This window comes from Oncorhynchus nerka, linkage group LG20 (genome assembly GCF_034236695.1).
Source record: "Oncorhynchus nerka isolate Pitt River linkage group LG20, Oner_Uvic_2.0, whole genome shotgun sequence".
Taxonomy (NCBI): domain Eukaryota; kingdom Metazoa; phylum Chordata; class Actinopteri; order Salmoniformes; family Salmonidae; genus Oncorhynchus; species Oncorhynchus nerka.
This window is the reverse complement of record NC_088415.1, coordinates 1,140,773-1,150,772: the sequence shown is the minus strand read 5'-3', so window position 1 is coordinate 1,150,772 and position 10,000 is coordinate 1,140,773. Positions and strand designations below refer to the sequence as shown.

At 48.3% G+C, this 10,000-nt stretch overlaps 1 protein-coding gene across 1 annotated transcript in view; it reads left to right on the top strand.

Annotated features, from left to right (window-relative positions):
- Nucleotides 1-10,000, top strand: part of LOC115126698 (RNA-binding protein 10-like) — a 93,541-nt gene that overhangs the window by 54,028 nt on the left and 29,513 nt on the right. The window lies entirely within an intron of this gene.

Here is a 10,000-nt window from a genome sequence, read left to right as displayed (position 1 = left end):
TACTGGACCCTATCTGGACTCTACTACGACCGTCTATCTGGGCTCTGCTACGACCCTCTAACTGGACTCTACTACGACCCTCTAACTGGACTCTACTACGACCCTCTAACTGGACTCTACTACGACCCCAATTCACAGGTAACACACACTCTACTACGACCCACTATCTGGACTCTACTACGACCATCTATCTGGACTCTACTACGACCCTCTATCTGGACTCTACTACGAGCCACCTATCTGGACTCTGCTACGACCCTCTATCTGGACTCTGCTACAACCCTCTAACTGGACTACTACGAATCTGGACTCTATCCCCCAATTCACAGGTAACACACACTCTACTACGATCCTCTATCTGGACTCTACTACGACCCCAATTCACAGGTAACACACACTCTACTCGACCCTCTATCTGGACTCTACTACGGGTAACACACTCTACTACGACCCTCTATCTGGACTCTACCGACCCCAATTCACAGGTAACACACACTCTACTACGACCCTCTATCTGGACTCTACTACGACCCTCTATCTGGACTCTACTACGACCCCAATTCACAGGTAACACACACTCTACTACGACCCTCTATCTGGACTCTGCTACGACCCTCTAACTGGACTCTGCTACGTCCCTCTAACTGGACTCTACTACGACCCCAATTCACAGGTAACACACACTCTACTACGACCCTCTATCTGGACTCTACTACGACCCTCTATCTGGACTCTACTACGACCCTCTAACTGGACTCTGCTACGACCCTCTAACTGGACTCTGCTACGTCCCTCTAACTGGACTCTACTACGACCCCAATTCACAGGTAACACACACTCTACTACGACCCTCTATCTGGACTCTACTACGACCCTCTATCTGGACTCTACTACGACCCTCTATCTGGACTCTACTAAGACCCCAATTCACAGGTAACACACACTCTACTACGACCCTCTATCTGGACTCTACTACGACCGTCTATCTGGGCTCTGCTACGACCCTCTAACTGGACTCTACTACGACCCTCTAACTGGACTCTACTACGACCCTCTAACTGGACTCTACTACGACCCCAATTCACAGGTAACACACACTCTACTACGACCCACTATCTGGACTCTACTACGACCATCTATCTGGACTCTACTACGACCCTCTATCTGGACTCTACTACGACCGTCTATCTGGACTCTGCTACGACCCTCTATCTGGACTCTGCTACAACCCTCTAACTGGACTCTACTACGACCCTCTATCTGGACTCTACTACGACCCCAATTCACAGGTAACACACACTCTACTACGACCCTCTATCTGGACTCTACTACGACCCCAATTCACAGGTAACACACACTCTACTACGACCCTCTATCTGGACTCTACTACGACCCCAATTCACAGGTAACACACACTCTACTACGACCCTCTATCTGGACTCTACTACGGGTACTCTACTACGACCCTCTATCTGGACTCTACTACGGGACTCTACTACGACCCCAATTCACAGGTAACACACACTCTACTACGACCCTCTATCTGGACTCTACTACGACCCCAATTCACAGGTAACACACACTCTACTACGACCCTCTATCTGGACTCTACTACGACCCTCTAACTGGACTCTACTACGACCCCAATTCACAGGTAACACACACTCTACTACGACCCTCTAACTGGACTCTACTACGACCCCAATTCACAGGTAACACACACTCTACTACGACCCTCTAACTGGACTCTACTACGACCCTCTATCTGGACTCTGCTACAACCCTCTAACTGGACTCTGCTACAACCCTCTAACTGGACTCTGCTACAACCCTCTAACTGGACTCTACTACGACCCTCTATCTGGACTCTACTACGACCCTCTAACTGGACTCTACTACGACCCTCTATCTGGACTCTACTACGACCCTCTCTCTGGACTCTACTACGACCCTCTATCTGGACTCTGCTACGACTCTCTATCTGGACTCTGCTACGACTCTCTATCTGGACTCTACTACGACCCTCTAACTGGACTCTACTACGACCCTCTAACTGGACTCTACTACGACCCCAATTCACAGGTAACACACACTCTACTACGACCCTCTAACTGGACTCTACTACGACCCTCTCTCTGGACTCTGCTACGACCCCAATTCACAGGTAACACACACTCTACTACGACCCTCTAACTGGACTCTACTACGACCCTCTCTCTGGACTCTGCTACGACCCCAATTCACAGGTAACACACACTCTACTACGACCCTCTATCTGGACTCTACTACGACCCCAATTCACAGGTAACACACACTCTACTACGACCCTCTATCTGGACTCTACTACGACCCCAATTCACAGGTTACACACACTCTACTACGACCCTCTATCTGGACTCTACTACGACCCTCTATCTGGACTCTACTACGACCCTCTAACTGGACTCTACTATGACCCTCGATCTGGACTCTACTACGACCCTCTAACTGGACTCTACTACGACCCTCTAACTGGACTCTACTACGACCCTCTATCTGGACTCTACTATGACCCTCGATCTGGACTCTACTACGACCCTCTAACTGGACTCTACTACGACCCTCTAACTGGACTCTACTACGACCCTCTATCTGGACTCTACTACGACCCTCTATCTGGACTCTACTACGACCCTCTATCTGGACTCTGCTACGACTCTATCTGGACTCTACTATGACCCTCTAACTGGACTCTCCTACGACCCTCTATCTGGACTCTGCTACAACCCTCTAACTGGACTCTGCTACGACCCTCTAACTGGACTCTACTACGACCCCAATTCACAGGTAACACACACTCTACTACGACCCTCTAACTGGACTCTACTACGACCCCAATTCACAGGTAACACACACTCTACTACGACCCTCTAACTGGACTCTACTACGACCCTCTAACTGGACTCTACTACGACCCTCTAACTGGACTCTGCTACAACCCTCTAACTGGACTCTGCTACAACCCTCTAACTGGACTCTACAACCTCTAACTGACCCTCTACCCTCTATCTGGACTCTACTACGACCCTCTAACTGGACTCTACTACGACCCTCTATCTGGACTCTGCTACGACTCTCTATCTGGACTCTACTACGACCCTCTAACTGGACTCTACTGACCCCAATTCACAGGTAACACACACTCTCTACGACCCTCTAACTGGACTCTACTACGACCCTCTCTCTGGACTCTGCTACGACCCCAATTCACAGGTAACACACACTCTACTACGACCCTCTAACTGGACTCTACTACGACCCTCTATCTGGACTCTACTACGACCCCAATTCACAGGTTACACACACTCTACTACGACCCTCTATCTGGACTCTACTACGACCCTCTATCTGGACTCTACTACGACCCTCTATCTGGACTCTGCTACGACCCTCTAACTGGACTCTACTACGACACTCTAACTGGACTCTACTACGACCCTCTAACTGGACTCTACTACGACCCTCTATCTGGACTCTGCTACGACCCCAATTCACAGGTAACACACACTCTACTACGACCCTCTAACTGGACTCTACTACGGACTCTACTACGACCCCAATTCACAGGTACACACACTCTACTACGACCCTCTATCTGGACTCTACTACGACCCTCTATTCTGGGTAACTCTACTACGACCCTCTATCTGGACTCTACTACGACCCCAATTCACAGGTTACACACACTCTACTACGACCCTCTATCTGGACTCTACTACGACCCTCTATCTGGACTCTGCTACGACTCTCTATCTGGACTCTACTACGACCCTCTAACTGGACTCTACTACGACCCTCTATCTGGACTCTACTACGACCCTCTATCTGGACTCTACTACGACCCTCTATCTGGACTCTGCTACGACTCTATCTGGACTCTACTACGACCCTCTAACTGGACTCTCCTACGACCCTCTATCTGGACTCTGCTACAACCCTCTAACTGGACTCTGCTATGACCCTCTAACTGGACTCTCCTACGACCCCAATCTGGACTCTGTAAACCCACTGGACTCTGCTACGACCCTCTAACTGGACTCTACTACGACCCCAATTCACAGGTAACACACACTCTACTACGACCCTCTAACTGGACTCTACTACGACCCTCTAACTGGACTCTACTACGACCCTCTATCTGGACTCTGCTACAACCCTCTAACTGGACTCTGCTACAACCCTCTAACTGGACTCTGCTACAACCCTCTAACTGGACTCTACTACGACCCTCTATCTGGACTCTACTACGACCCTCTAACTGGACTCTACTACGACCCTCTATCTGGACTCTGCTACGACTCTCTATCTGGACTCTACTACGACCCTCTAACTGGACTCTACTACGACCCCAATTCACAGGTAACACACACTCTACTACGACCCTCTAACTGGACTCTACTACGACCCTCTCTCTGGACTCTGCTACGACCCCAATTCACAGGTAACACACACTCTACTACGACCCTCTATCTGGACTCTACTACGACCCCAATTCACAGGTAACACACACTCTACTACGACCCTCTATCTGGACTCTACTACGACCCCAATTCACAGGTTACACACACTCTACTACGACCCTCTATCTGGACTCTACTACGACCCTCTATCTGGACTCTACTACGACCCTCTATCTGGACTCTGCTACGACCCTCTAACTGGACTCTACTACGACACTCTATCTGGACTCTACTACGACCCTCTATCTGGACTCTACTACGACCCTCTAACTGGACTCTACTACGACCCTCTATCTGGACAGTATATCTCGACGGTATATCCCGACAGTATATCCCGACAGTATATCTCAACAGTATATCCCGACAGTATATCTCGACGGTATATCCCGACGGTATATCCCGACAGTATATCCCGACAGTATTCCCCAACGCTATATCCCGACAGTATATCTCAGCGGTATATCCCGACAGTATATCTCGCCGGTATATCCCGACAGTATATCCCGACAGTATATCTCAACGGTCTATCCCGACAGTATATCCCGACAGTATATCTCAACGGTATATCTCAAGGGTATATCCCGACAGTATATCTCGACAGTATATCCCGACAGTATATCTCAACGGTATATCCCGACAGTATATCTCAACGGTATATCCCGACAGTATATCTCAACGGTATATCCCGACAGTATATCTCAACGGTATATCCCGACAGTATATCTCAACGGTATATCCCGACAGTATATCTCAACGGTATATCTCAAGGGTATATCCCGACAGTATATCTCGACAGTATATCCCGACAGTATATCTCAACGGTATATCCCGACAGTATATCTCAACGGTATATCCTGACAGTATATCTCAACAGTATATCCCGACAGTATATCTCGACGGTATATCCCGACAGTATATCCCGACAGTATATCCCGGCAATATATCTCAACGGTATATCCCGACAGTATATCTCAAGGGTATATCCCGACAGTATATCCCGACAGTATATCTCGACGGTATATCCCGACAGTATATCCCGACAGTATATCTCAAGGGTATATCCCGACAGTATATCTCAACAGTATATCCCGACAGTATATCTCAACGGTATATCCCGACAGTATATCTCAACGGTATATCCCGACAGTATATCTCAACAGTATATCCCGACAGTATATCTCAACAGTATATCCCGACAGTATATCTCAACGGTATATCCCGACGGTATATCTCAACAGTATATCCCGACAGTATATCTCGACAGTATATCTCGACGGTATATCCCGACAGTATATCCCGACAGTATATCTCAACGGTATATCCCGACAGTATATCTCGACGGTATATCTCAACGGTATATCCCGACAGTATATCTCAACGGTATATCCCGACAGTATATCTCAACGGTATATCTCAACGGTATATCTCGACAGTATATCCCAACAGTATATCTCAACGGTATATCCCGACAGTATATCCCGACGGTATATCTCAAGGGTATATCCCGACAGTATATCTCAACAGTATATCCCGACAGTATATCTCAACGGTATATCCCGACAGTATATCCCGACAGTATATCTCGACGGTATATCTCAACAGTATATCTCAAGGGTATATCCCGACAGTATATCTCAACGGTATATCCCGACAGTATATCTCAACGGTATATCCCGACAGTATATCCCGACAGTATATCTCGACAGTATATCCCGACAGTATATCTCAACGGTATATCCCGACTTTATATCTCAACGGTATATCCCGACGGTATATCTCAACGGTATATCTCAACGGTATATCCCGACAGTATATCTCAACGGTATATCCCGACGGTATATCTCAACGGTATATCTCAACGGTATATCTCAACGGTATATCCCGACAGTATATCTCAACGGTATATCCCGACGGTATATCTCAACGGTATATCTCAACGGTATATCCCGACGGTATATCTCAACGGTATATCTCAACGGTATATCTCAACGGTATATCCCGACAGTATATCTCAACGGTATATCCCGACAGTATATCTCAACGGTATATCCCGACAGTATATCTCAACGGTATATCCCGACGGTATATCTCAACGGTATATCTCAACGGTATATCTCAACGGTATATCCCAACAGTATATCCCGACAGTATATCTCAACGGTATATCTCAACGGTATATCCCGACAGTATATCCCGACAGTATATCTCGACGGTATATCTCAACGGTATATCTCAAGGGTATATCCCGACAGTATATCTCAACGGTATATCCCGACAGTATATCTCAACGGTATATCCCGACAGTATATCCCGACAGTATATCTCGACAGTATATCCCGACAGTATATCTCGACAGTATATCCCGACAGTATATCTCAACGGTATATCTCGACGGTATATCCCGACAGTATATCTCGACAGTATATCCCGACAGTATATCTCAACGGTATATCCCGACGGTATATCTCAACGGTATATCTCGACGGTATATCCCGACAGTATATCCCGACAGTATATCTCAACGGTATATCCCGGCGGTATATCTCAACGGTATATCCCGACAGTATATCCCGACAGTATATCCCGACAGTATATCTCAACGGTATATCTCAACGGTATATCTCAACGGTATATCTCGACAGTATATCCCGACAGTATATCTCGACAGTATATCCCGACAGTATATCCCGACAGTATATCTCAACGGTATATCTCAACGGTATATCCCGACAGTATATCTCAACGGTATATCCCGACGGTATATCCCGACAGTATATCTCAACGGTATATCCCGACAGTATATCTCAACGGTATATCTCAACGGTATATCTCAACGGTATATCCCGACAGTATATCCCGACAGTATATCCCGACAGTATATCTCAACGGTATATCTCAACGGTATATCCCGACAGTATATCCCGACGGTATATCTCAACGGTATATCCCGACAGTATATCTCAACGGTATATCCCGACAGTATATCTCAACGGTATATCCCGACGGTATATCTCAACGGTATATCTCAACGGTATATCTCAACGGTATATCCCAACAGTATATCCCGACAGTATATCTCAACGGTATATCTCAACGGTATATCCCGACAGTATATCTCGACGGTATATCTCAACGGTATATCTCAAGGGTATATCCCGACAGTATATCTCAACGGTATATCCCGACAGTATATCTCAACGGTATATCCCGACAGTATATCCCGACAGTATATCTCGACAGTATATCCCGACAGTATATCTCGACAGTATATCCCGACAGTATATCTCAACGGTATATCTCGACGGTATATCCCGACAGTATATCTCGACAGTATATCCCGACAGTATATCTCAACGGTATATCTCGACGGTATATCCCGACAGTATATCTCGACAGTATATCCCGACAGTATATCTCAACGGTATATCCCGACGGTATATCTCAACGGTATATCTCGACGGTATATCCCGACAGTATATCCCGACAGTATATCTCAACGGTATATCCCGACAGTATATCTCAACGGTATATCCCGACAGTATATCCCGACAGTATATCCCGACAGTATATCTCAACGGTATATCTCAACGGTATATCTCAAGGGTATATCCCGACAGTATATCCCGACAGTATATCTCGACAGTATATCCCGACAGTATATCTCGACAGTATATCCCGACAGTATATCCCGACAGTATATCTCAACGGTATATCTCAACGGTATATCCCGACAGTATATCTCAACGGTATATCCCGACGGTATATCCCGACAGTATATCTCAACGGTATATCCCGACAGTATATCTCAACGGTATATCTCAACGGTATATCTCAACGGTATATCCCGACAGTATATCCCGACAGTATATCTCAACGGTATATCTCAACGGTATATCCCGACAGTATATCCCGACAGTATATCTCGACGGTATATCTCAACGGTATATCTCAAGGGTATATCCCGACAGTATATCTCAACGGTATATCCCGACAGTATATCTCAACGGTATATCCCGACAGTATATCCCGACAGTATATCTCGACAGTATATCCCGACAGTATATCTCGACAGTATATCCCGACAGTATATCTCAACGGTATATCTCGACGGTATATCCCGACAGTATATCTCGACAGTATATCCCGACAGTATATCTCAACGGTATATCCCGACGGTATATCTCAACGGTATATCTCGACGGTATATCCCGACAGTATATCCCGACAGTATATCTCAACGGTATATCCCGACGGTATATCTCAACGGTATATCCCGACAGTATATCCCGACAGTATATCCCGACAGTATATCCCGACAGTATATCTCAACGGTATATCTCAACGGTATATCTCAACGGTATATCTCAAGGGTATATCCCGACAGTATATCCCGACAGTATATCTCGACAGTATATCCCGACAGTATATCTCGACAGTATATCCCGACAGTATATCCCGACAGTATATCTCAACGGTATATCTCAACGGTATATCCCGACAGTATATCTCAACGGTATATCCCGACGGTATATCCCGACAGTATATCTCAACGGTATATCCCGACAGTATATCTCAACGGTATATCTCAACGGTATATCTCAACGGTATATCCCGACAGTATATCCCGACAGTTTATCCCGACAGTATATCTCAACGGTATATCTCAACGTATATCCCGACAGTATATCCCGACGGTATATCTTGATTGAATATCTCAACTTGAGTGAGTTTAAACAACTCAACTCGGTGACACACACAAACATCATACACTTGGCAGTAAAAATATGAACTAATCTCTTCCTCCTCACCTCTCCCACCCCCCTCCTCACCTCTCCCACCCCCTCCTCACCTCTCCCACCCCCCACCTCCCACCCCCCTCCCCACCCCCTCCTCACCTCTCCCACCCCTCCTCCCCACCCCCACCTCTCCCACCCCCTCCCCCACCCCCCCACCTCTCCCACCTCTCCCACCCCCTCCCTCACCTCCCCACCCCCTCCCACCTCTCCCACCCCCTCCTCACCTCTCCCACCCCCCTCCCCACCCCCTCCTCACCTCTCCCACCCCCTCCCACCTCTCCCACCCCCTCCCTCTCCCACCCCCTCCTCCCACCTCTCCCCCCCCTCTCACCTCTCCCACCCCCTCCTCACCTCCCACCCCCTCCCCACCCCCTCCCCACCTCCCACCCCCTCCCCACCTCCCCCCCCCTCACCCCACCCCCTCCTCCCACCTCTCCCACCCCCTCCTCACCTCTCCCACCCCCTCCCCACCCCCTCCACACCTCTCCCACCCCCCTCCTCACCTCTCCCACCCCCTCCTCACCTCCCCACCCCCTCCTCACCTCTCCCACCCCCTCCCCTCCCCCTCCCTCACCTCTCCCCTCCCCCCCTCCTCACCTCTCCCACCCCCTCCCCACCCCCTCCCCTCCCCCCACCCCCCTCCTCACCTCTCCCACCCCCTCACCTCTCCCACCCCCTCCTCACCTCTCCCACCCCCCTCACCTC